The sequence below is a fragment of the Varroa destructor genome, unplaced genomic scaffold (assembly GCF_002443255.2).
Source record: "Varroa destructor unplaced genomic scaffold, Vdes_3.0 BEIS01000002.1, whole genome shotgun sequence".
Lineage (NCBI taxonomy): Eukaryota > Metazoa > Arthropoda > Arachnida > Mesostigmata > Varroidae > Varroa > Varroa destructor.
Window position 1 is genome coordinate 23284981 of NW_019211455.1, and position 12053 is coordinate 23297033.

Sequence of the window (12053 nt, forward strand, 5' to 3'; positions counted from 1 at the left end):
GAAATTTTCAATAAAATTGATAGCTGACGATCGACACGATTTGCCTTGCAAGAGTAAAAAAAGCAATAAATGAACTATTGTTGTTGATATCTGTATCTTAAGCAACTATCAAAATTACAAAAAAAAAAAAAACACTAGAATCTCTTAGTACTTTTTCCATCATTTATTTCATATACTGAATTAATTCATCGTCTACATTATCGTGATTTAGACCCCATATGCTGGCCAAAACGTTCCGTCGACCTTTTTTGTGAAACGATTATCCCGTACAACAAGAACGGGCCAATAGCGATCTGCGACTAGCAGAATCACCGCGTAAAATTTTCATTTGTTCGTGTTTTTCTTTTTTTTTTTCAAGTTACATTACCTTATATCAATTTTAAACTTATAGATACTTTAACTAGGCAAAAGTACACACACATCTAAGCAACATCAGTGACGTTATCTCAGCAAACTGAAGACATGTCAGGGGCACCACGGGAAAATCGGCCAGTTTTGCCGTCCGTTTTTTGCCTAGATCAACTAACGCTACGGCAGAAAGTGAGCGACGGGAACGAGAAATGAGAGGTGGGAACACTCGCACCGCCTGTAGCAACAGCGCCGGCGGTTGTAGTGAATAGGCTTTTTTCAAATGTGATGCGATGTAACGTATGGTTAGATATAGCGTCGATGAAATACGACATATTCGAATGTCGTAATAAAGGAAGCTGTATTTTTTTTAACAGGGAGTGCGGTGTTGTCTGCCCTCCCACTCGCTGAAAATGATGATTGGCATCAGCGGCGGCGGCGGCGGCGGCGGCGGCGTCGTTAGCGATGTTGGTAACAACGGCAGGACGAGCGGCAGCAATAGGGTCACGCTTATCGACAGATTGGTTAGACCAACCAAAAGTCAGATGGACCGACCGAGGGGTTGTCTCAAACAAGCTACAATGGTAATGTGTATCTAAAAAAGTTTTGCCCAACCGGACGGTTACAAGCAGCAGTGGAATCGGTAACTCAGTGATAGAGCCTGGTTCCTTGCAGGTCATGCTTTTGAGCTGACTGACAATTGACTGCGATCAGCGATACCATAATGTTATTCTCGCCGAATGTAATTGCCGGTCCGAAACGGTACCTCTGCTGAAAGGTCACGCGCCTTTCTATGCGATCGCTGCCGACCACTCCATGGCTACATTTCCCGTAACTTTGCCAACCAACTCCCGTAACTCGACCCTTAGTAACGTCGGTTTCATAGTCATGGTACAATACACAGATCCGAATAAGCCGATAACGTCTAACAGTACTACGTATAGAAAACGTGAGCTTCCAAACTCGGCCTTTTTTTACTATGACCATTCATTTTTTTTCCCCTCTATATATATCCGTTGTATAAGCATGCACATGTGTCTGTTTGCGCATTGCTATTTTTCCTTCATAGTCCACTATCTGTAACTACAGCTACCGCTACTGCCGCTGCTCGTTTTAGCGAGTCGTCCTCATGCATCTGCTGATGCTGTCTCACCAGATCACCGAGCGATAATGAAAAAAAGAAGGAGAATTTTGCCCTATGCCTGAGAACGACATTTTCAACTCAGGAGCAACAGCAATAGTAGGTTTCGTCCTTGACCGCAGGCGCCATCGCATTTGAATCTCATCACTGTACCGTGACGTTGTAAAACCTGACGACAGTAAACTGGGTAGCTGCTGTTTACAGCTTAGAGCAATCCTTTCCTCCCTCCCTCGCTCGCGTTTTCGTTTCCTGTCGTTGTCATCCGCGAAGACGTCGTCGATAATGATAATAACGACGCCTGATGATGCTACCGAGTTCCTCGTCGCATAAGTGCCCTTCCGTCCATCTATGTCGTGAACCCTCTCAGATAACAATATTACTCATATCACTTACGTTACACACACATATATGTATATATGTTCTTCAGTAACTTTTCGCACACCCACAGATGTATGATATAACAGACGAGACGAGACGAGCTTTCTAACCGGCTCTCACAGCCACTCCGCCCGACACCGACTGTGCGAATGGCGCAAGTGGATCTGAGCAGTTTGAATTTATTACCTACACCGATTGAGTTGTTATACTACCGGTTGTTGCCATTGCCACCATCGAACAGAAATGCAGTTTGATAGAATTGTGTTGAAGGTGGTGCCATGGGTATCAGCGGGCTGTTAGAGGCCATTTGATTTTGTTTCGTATCGTGTAATGTTCCCTTCGCCATTTTGTGTGCTCGCTGACGTGCGTGCTCGTTGTTCAGGGCCGTCGCTGGAGTGTTCACTGCAGCGCCAGTCGTCCCCACTCCCAGGAACCGGCTACGGCCGATCACAGCTCTTCCAATAACGACAAGTGTAACACACAATGAAGTTGCTATGTTTACGCTCTGGTCGCGGCTGGTTGAAGGTGATCATGCTGTGTTGAGTTGTTACGCCGAAGTTGTTACCGCCGCTGTCACTGTCAGAACACCGTCGTCACTTACGGCTACCACCAGAGTGCCGTCGACAGAATGGCCATCAGGTTATCATTCACAACCAGTGTTGCTAGTATTCCAACATATTGTACTTACTATTTCTGAGCTACGCACTACCTCTTACGCAGACAATCATTCAAGGTGAAAAGTTTCCACCCTCCATAAGCGCAATACCATTATAACTTGATTGCAAGATAACAGAGCTCATCACAACACACAAACATAGATGTCTTCTACAGTTCACAATGGCAAACGCCTTTCTATCCGTTTGTCTGGAGTTTTTTTAAGAAGGGGGCACCAGTGGTGGTAATTCGCTGCCTGCGTTATTGTGTCCTGTTGTGTGCAGGTGTATGCATATTTCAGGACAAGGGTGGGGGTGACTTCAACTAAAATAATGCTTACTATGGGAAACTGTTTCTGTTGATGGAGCACAGAAGACTGTATAACATGATATAACGTGCGATGCGATTTCCCATCTACAAACGCTGACCAGCGTTTCAGAACGACCATGAGGCGTGCGCACACGTTCGAACTTGAAGTGTCACATTGTACCGCGTGTTGTCGGTAAGTTGTTAACTCAACTCTACCATTATTAATCGCGTACGAATTATCACAGCGAGCCGTTTATAGGCAACGCGCCAGTTACTGGTGTCTCGCCCCAAAAACCCACAATATCTATTATATATTCACTATTCAAACGGAACAACACAAAAACAAAGTCGGAAGCTCAAAGGGATCGGGTACGACAAAATTATGCTCCCATATTACATATAGGAAGACCGTCTATATATAAACTTTAATAATATGCGTTATAGTTCTTGTATAGGCATAAAAAGCTAGATAAATCCAAAATATATGCTATATATTGATTTCAGACAATCTCTAGCTGTTTTGCTAATCCACTAGAATAGCTCAATTAACAGGCACCTCAGGATCTGTTGTAATACTAGGCCTTCGGACAGAATAGTGAGGGCTCTAATCAGTTCCCGGCGCAGTAGCAGTGTAACTCACTACCGTATACTACCACCAACAATGGCTTCGTGCATTTGAAGCATCTAACTAATCTCGAGGACAGTTAAAAGACTTCCTTTGAATTATGTAATGAGAAGATATTCTGTTGGTCACATACGATTTCTTTTAGCGTAACGGATCCTATCGAATCTTTAGATAGTTTTGAATATTCGCTGCTCGGATACAGCGACAGAAAAAAGGTTTAATCTGACTAGATTTAGACTGCGCGATCTTTTTAACATCAGTATCTTCAATAGCGGGCAAGAGCTATTATATATTGAATAGATACGAAGCCATTAAGCTTATGGGCCGCCTCCTGAGCACTCAGCGAAGAGTCTTCTTCGGCGAAACCCAACCAGCCGTCAGGTTCACGATTTAAAAACAGATCCGGGTTCTGTTTATTACGTAAACTAGTTAATTTCTCTCAAGTGGGAGAGAATCCGATGTCAAGCTACAGAGTATCTGTTCAGCCCAAAAGGCAGTGAGATATTTTCAAACATTGACTCTGGTCATTAGGCGTTCGCTTGTTTTGTACCAGTAACACAAGTGCAAACGATCATATTTGCAACTAATCGGGGTAATGCTTTTGTATATTCTGGTGCTGCTGCTGCTACTACCATTGACTTAACATTTGAACCGCGAAATGGGTGCAGCGGGAGACCCAGTACTAGATTGATAGGCTGGAAAACGATATTCAGGCTAATAAAGTTGATCTGTACGGTTCTCTGATCTAGTTGAACTCAAATGACTGGGTCACACCGAATAATGACTTTGATCGACCCGAAATTCATTTGGATATTTACGTACCTCGAAACAGACGTTTGAAAAATGTATCGGAATGGGACGATTATCTACAAGATTGTTGCAGTTACCAAAAGCAATGCTAAAGTGACATATGAACATTAATGAACATAATTTGTACGAAAGGAAAAAGGCGATTATAACGCTAATGGTAGTGCTAGTCCTCAAATAACTTGATTTATATTAAAGAGTTTCCGTGCGAATGAGCTTGGGACAATTTTTTTTTGCGTATCATTAACAACTTATAATGCTAATGAGCCCTCTTTGTGCTAGAATATAAACTATGTCTTATAAAGCTTACTAAAGTTCGCCGTTATAATTTGGACCGTATCAGCATATATCATGATAAAAGCTAATTTGTTTTGCGCGGAAAACTTTAACCTATAACTTGTAGTGCGTGTATGGCAAATTTTTCCAAGTTATTTTGTCAGATTATCGCTGGATTTAAGACCTCTCATGCAATGGATTTCTCATATGCTTGTTACGGACTGTTTATATAACAGTGCCATCTCAACACAGTAATGACATTCATATACGTTAATAATTGTCATAGTTAGCTCGATTTTACACTTTTATATACGTTATACAACCCGTATTCGAGCGAACAATAGCAACATTAAAGTATATCATTTTCTTGACATACTAAATGAATACGTTGACTCGAATATACTCAGAGCCTCAGCTAAAGCCGTAAAATTGAGAATAGTATTCCTATTCAACTTACCCACAAATTCAATGTCGGTTTCTAAATTTTGGTACGATAATCTGAAATTCAACATTTTCTTTATTGATATAAGCAAGAATTCAAATAGGCTCATAGAAGATAGTACATGTGGCGCCATCTGGTTGCGGCCGGGTGAAGTTTTCGGCCGCATAGTCCACCCGATCTGACAAAGTATCACCATTACATGGGCGCCGGCTTCGGGGACAATCCTATTTCGAAATATCAATATTTTAAAATGGGATTATTATTTCTAGGGAAAAGGTTTTAATTCAGACCACAATCAATCGGCGTAGCTGGTGTAGTTTATATTAGTAACATCTTCATTGCAATTTTCTTTCGCGCTATTAGATGAAGCCATTGAGGATATCTACCCCTCATACGCGCGGCTAAAGCTGGTAGTATCCACTCAACACTGGCCGCTGGTTTCGATCAACGCGTTTACGCTGTTTTACGTTAATTAAGGACCGACTCAATTAACGTGGGTCATTTAATTAGACGCCCTGCCCAAACTCCGAAACCTTCAGTGGAATGTCAACACGAAGCCGACCGTGAATTTTGCCTTGAAATCATAAATATATAGCATCTGTGAATGGGGGTATGATGCTGCGCTGTGATCGAGGCCACCAGGTAAGTATATGGACTTCATATTGTAAGAATGAAAAGTGGTTTGTTGAAGATCGCTGAATAAATATCGCGAATGGCAAACAACAGTGCTGTCTGAGCAGGTAACATCGCAGCTGCAGAGTGGTACAAACTGGACCTATTTTAATCGGACCTATTTTAATGCTAGATGCACATAGGAAGTGTTCCGTTGACCTTCCGAGTAAATATAATAGTACTAGTAGTCACATACATATATGCATAGTGGGTGTCCTTTATGGTGTCACACTTCTGGCGATCGGTTTCCGGCGACAACAAGACAATGCTTTACTGAAGATTTGCTATTATTATTATTACTACTACTACTACTACTACCATTATTATTGTTATTACCATTGTTGTTATTGGCAGTGATAAAAAAAAATCTGTGGGGGCAAGATTTTCATCCTTAAATAAAAATAAATCTAGCTGTGCAGTTATGACGCGCACAGTCTAACAGGGTGGCTGTTTTGCATAGTTCTCTTACATGTCGGCGGCGTTCCCTCAACCATATGTTCGCTCTGGAGCGCGAGAATACAAGTATACTATACTCTAATACAAACGACTTCGCTGGGTCTTGTGAAAAGCTATTTTTTTTTTTTTTTTTTTTTTGTAAAGCCAGGTCTAAATCTACCAAGTTGTCTATCAGTAATATGTTGTATGACAGAAGCTATCTTATCATGTCATGTCATAAAAAGGTGACCAGTTCGAATGGGTTTGTTAAACACTGCTGTATTATATCATATTATACATTCGTTTAGTTATTAAAGCTACCAACGTTTTCAATTAAGTAAGTCAAGAATGTAAACAATTGCACATACTGCATTACCTATTTAACTCCATGTGAATAGGTACTACTAACTAACCCTCTCTAAGGTACACGGCTGTTTTTTAAACATCTGTTCGTTCGACGCCTTGATTGGTACACTCATCAAGCTCAATGACTATCAGTGACTTCCTGCAAAAGCGCTTTGATTATGACCATTTGACGCTATAGCTGATGGCCAAAATTTACCAAAGCAAACAACGTCGTTGTAGCGCGTCATCACGCCCGGCTCTTTCTACTTTACACGACACCGGTCTGCCGCATCCAGCCTAGTACAACTCTAGCTAACGGCTTAGTATGACAAGGTAAACATAGTTCACACGAGAATAGAGCAAGGACCAGCAGAGTCAATGGAATACCTATGTTTGCAGACACACTCAGAAACATTCTAGTAATGAGTCACATATTCTCTGCAGAAACATCGGCAGCTGCAATAGCAACGACTGCATACTAGATCCGGGTCTTGTCGGATACGACGTCTTCTATTCTGAAAAAAAATTGTGACTGAGTACTCTTGTCAGTCATTGATTCGCGGCCCGTAGTACGACCCCACTCGAGACTAACGGACGATCAACTGTGCGCACGACCTTTACGGCGGCAGTTGCGGCGCCCTCTCGGGAGGTGGCGGCAGTGGTAACAGCACTAAACCATTGCCATTCGACTGCGCGAAACACGAACTCGCTATTCAGAGCTCTTCAGCATAGCTTGCCGCTTAACAATTTTGACGCGTAACAATTCACATGATTGTAGCAGCTTTGCAGCTGCTAGGCTCGTTGCGACATTTAATCATACTGCCGCCTCGCTAAACCTACCTAGCCCTAGGCGACCGGTCGAGACCAGTCGCCTGGCCTGTTATGACGTCCTAAGAGAAACCGGCTGGCCAGTGGCCTGCGGGCTAGTTACATATGTAGGCAGTTCGACTAGTCGTATGCAAGAACGTTGACGAATCTCCTAGAAGTCTCTTCTCTGGTAAAAGTCAGGCTAGTGTTTGAGCAACTTTTAGCGTCACTTTTTCATTACTCTTATTACCATAACTGGTAGAGTGCAACCCACTGTGCTTAAGCTGCTATTGTTCTTATGGCCGAGTTCTCGATTGCAATGGACGACCGAGGCTGATTGAAAAGCTATTTTCACCATCAGTACACTGGATGCCGGATGTACTCTCTGCGGTCAGCCGCAGCAATACGCAGTGATGATAAATGCTCGCTTGCGGCTGTGAGGCTGAAGGGTGATATCTGCGCTTCGAGCTAATCTCGTTCCAAGATCACTGTTTCGTACAGGGCCGAGAAAAGTCTCCCGAACAAACTACGATCGGGTTTCCGATCATAGCGGAAGACCATAACTTTAACCTCTGCGCTGAATAGTAACACTAATACTGCGTATAAACACGGCTATTGTAGAAAATTGTTGTGAGTGTGTTAAAAAAAATTAAATTTAAATTCATAGATTAAACAATTTTCTAAAAAAAAAATGAAAACATTAGCTTTTGTTTCCGCTGCACCGTACGCCCACTGCAGTTTATACTAATGCTGTGCATTTAGTGCACAGGCAATGAGGATCACGAAAATAATGCTGCTTAAGAGCCTGAAAGCACTCAGCACCGTTGAAGCTATTCACCAATAAATTTTGGAAAAAAAATAACAGATAGTTTTTTCGTGTGTAATGTCAATTGTATCAACATTTAAAGAGTTATTGCATAAAATACAGTCAAACACTTAGCCTCACTAGAATGTCCCCTTAGAGGATTTTGCCCCACATGTTAGGGACCCGCACCAGTACTGCTACTACTATGTAAGCAGCTTTGACAGGACAATAAATCCTTCGGCCTGAGACACGTCCGTTTTTAAGTGTAACAAATGAAACATCTCTTCACACTCGTGTGAGAACGAGATCACACCACAGGGAAACTGCCCATTTCATCGTTGAGTTTAATGAAGAATAGTTTTTACGGTTTACAAGCACAACAGCAGCAATAGCAGACATCGCCAGGGGGCAGAACAATAGTAGATTTCCTGTTACGCAATTCGCTGTCCTGCAAGCACAGTAATATGTAGAGGTATTTGACGGCAATAGTGGAGTGGTTGTCGCGCCACAGCAGCAACAGTCATGAATGGAGCAAAAAATGGCGGGCGGTAACATTGGTACGGCTAAAAAAGACGTAATGGAAGCTGACCCGCGTTCTTCCTACCCCTTGTCCTAGCCTCTTCGTAACTTCAACTCGGAACGGCAGATATTCCGCTGATTATATCTGAGGTTGCGAGATAACACTTCTAGTTCAATATGTAGCTGGGAATATCGTTGCTGCAGGATCTATACACCGTGTGTACAGCCTCAGCTCATAATGGAAGTGGTAGATTTGACCAGGAGAATTTTTATCACCCAGCTTTCCTAGTTAGACAGACATAACTAGACCATAACTGGAAACCAAAAGAAAAGGATCTTTTTATGTGTTACCATATGCTGTTGCACGAAGACCTCGTGCACTATAGTTGCAGACTACTATAGCGATGGTTTATACGTTATTGTCTGGCAAGAAAGCTCCTAGAGCCGATATTTCCGCAGGTATTACGGTGTCTTATAATACGTACTGCATACTTACGCTTGAACGTGTAAAATATAAGCGTCGTCGTGTTTAAACATTCCTTAATGAACAAAAACAACCTAATAATAATGAATATCGTGAGGCAAGAGAGCTTTGCATCGAAATGAATACTTCTTGTTGGCATTGTGTCTACTCATACTGGCTGCTATACCACGTTGAATAGAACTATATGGATCGGCATTGCACACGCTTCCATTTGCCGGGCAACACGTTGACGTTTGCCGTGTCAACATCGTACCTTCAGACAGGATATTGTGTTCCATGAACGAAAAGATCTGACGATCCCAATAAAAGTATTCCTCGGTTCAATGAAATAAAGGTAACCATTATCTTAGATTACTTCTAAGTGAAATTCGTATTCCTTTGTTTGGCCTAGAGCTGAAAATGAGCCCCAACTTAGAATTCATCATCGTTGCATAGGATGCGATACGTTTCATAGTTAAGTTGGTCTGCGAAAAAAGGCAATAACAATTGCTTTTCTAATAAGGTACATTAAACTTTTTCGTGTTGGCTTCCGTCTGTAAATCAGATGCTTGTTTGCTTTTGCAAAACTCCCATTACTAGTTGTTGCAGACATCCTTAGTGCATGGATATTTTTAATCGATACATATATTATGGCTAGTGTTTTCATCCGTAGGACGTTGTTTGACTGAAGTAGATGCACCATGTGTGTCCTTGGAGCGGAGCATATGATAATGCATTCATAAATTTATACTTAATATAATCTATTTTGTACTTGTTTAATATTTTTCATAGACAAGTGACAACTGTTTTAGATAAAATAATTTCTCTGAAGTTCGGTCTAACTCTTAGTTTTTCTTGACAATAAAAAAAAGTGTCGCACACAAATGAGACTCTCTCTCCCCCTCCCTCCCTCTCTCTCTCTCTCTCTCTCTCTCTCTCTCTCTCTCTCTCTGTGAATATACATATATATGGTACAGCATGGCAAATACGGCTATTAACTGTCGTATGTGTCGGCTATATTGCATAATGACACTGAAATCGATTGATTTTTCAGGTTCACTGAATAGACGCGTCGTTTTAGTAAGCTACGTAGTAAGCACCTTATAAACAGGTACCTCATGAGGAATTGAGGTATTTACGATCAACGATATCATACATCTGCTCGTATTCCTGCTTGACAGTATGCGACCCAGGCGCATCAATAATATTCAACCTACACGTTCCGTGGGGACGCATTGACTTTGTAGACCTGTTTGTTACCCATCGGAAATCAAAAAACAAAAATTCAGTAATTTGATTTATAGCTATGGGAAAATATACATGTACTAGGATCACCACGCTGATGCCCAAGATGTTCGACAAACAATTTCCTTACAGAAGCATCGCTGAAACACGGTGACTAAAGAGCTCCGAGATTTATGTAATGAATTATACGGAAAAATGTGAAGGAAAAAGATCAAGGAATTTTGTAATACATCAATATTCGGCCTAGCAAGCTTTAGAAAACGTCGATGAGACGAATTTATCAGTGAGAGCTAGCTTGAATCTATTCACGATACATGAGATATTTGATCATTAGTATTTTGTCGGCGGAACTTGAAGCAGATTTCTGGCCTATATGACAACAATGCAATTTGCCAACATCAAACATATTAGATAATGGGTATAACAATCTGCACCCATAGTCGAAGTCCTCCTTGACTGCGTTTATTGATATTAAAATGATCTGTATCATCATTGTTGCAGCAAGGACGCACCGTGCCCTTTTCCCAATCGGCTCTATATATTTATTTACTGTCAGTGGTAGCATATGACGCCTGTTACTCCGATGTAGCGTCCAGAGCGACTACTCGACCGCGCTACGAAGAAGTACACGTGTACACAGTTGCACGCAGCCATGCCGAAACACACTGTACATGTAGTTGTCGCGACGGCGCTAGTAGTTGCAATGGCGATACAAGCAGCTATATATAGTCATAAGTAGATTCATTTTCGCAGACTGTGTGTTTGTGCCTTAAGTTGTATTTGTGTTTGGGGGTACGGGTGGACGCTGCTATCGCTACCAGTCGTAGCCGTAGTGTTTGTGCAATTATCCATAGCACTTCCAATTAGCAGCATAGTGATACTGAGGTAATTGACAGTGGGGCCATTAGCATCAAACCGATGGAGTCAGCTGGTCGACGGGGCCGATTTCTGTATCTGCACCGGCAAACCGCTGACTTCATCACACCCATTGTAGGCAGTTAGATAGTGTACATGAAGCTAGAAGGGAAGGAAAGCAAAATACTATACAGGACATGTTGCTGCGATTCCTGATACCGACTGCGACGACTGGCATCGTCAGTACAATTCCGCCGCCGTCGCTACCTTCGATCCCAATAGTTGGCGGGCAGATGGGTAGGCAGGCAGGCAGGCAGGCAGGCAGGCAGGCACGCACTCTGCGTCTTGTGACGTCGGTCGCAAGGGAGCAAGTGTCGAAAAGCAAGTAAGTCTCGACAGCCAAAAAGGCAAATGACAGCATAGCAGTCACATTATAGGTACGCTGCACTACGCGGCACTGAAGGCAAACTTCAATGAAGCGTGGATCAAGCTCGTAAAAAGTTCTCTATTATCAACAATTGCCAATGACGATGACGTCGAAGCTACTGCCGTTGCGGCGTCCGCTGCTGGGAAAGTTGATAGTGACCCTAATAGAAATACTAAGAACAGCGCCGACAAGTCTGTGAGCAGTGGGCGCCTCTGTGACAACGATAGAAACTGCTACAAAAACGAGACAATAAAAACATGAACGCTAATAATAACAATACAATGTGGATGCACGAGGATTATTACGCAAAAAAATGTTACGATTAGTGAAGATCATATTGAGGTAGTGGTAACTGTAGCAAGAGCAAAATGGGTTGAACTTACGTGAACAGCTTGACCGTACTAATCCTATGCAAGTATTGTCCTGATGCTCCGGCTGAAAATCGGTTCTTGTGTCGACTCTCATCAGGGTTATAGCTATCGAAAGGAGGAGCTTGGTTT

The 12053-nt window shown here is 42.3% G+C and overlaps 1 long non-coding RNA gene across 1 annotated transcript; it reads left to right on the forward strand.

Annotated features, from left to right (window-relative positions):
• The first annotated feature begins 1743 nt into the window (after window positions 1-1743).
• On the forward strand, window positions 1744-9375 carry LOC147757538 (uncharacterized). Its single transcript, XR_015321539.1, has 3 exons — window positions 1744-2506; window positions 2806-3023; window positions 5344-9375. It is a non-coding gene; the product is annotated as an uncharacterized LOC147757538 (long non-coding RNA).
• Window positions 9376-12053: the final 2678 nt, after the last annotated feature.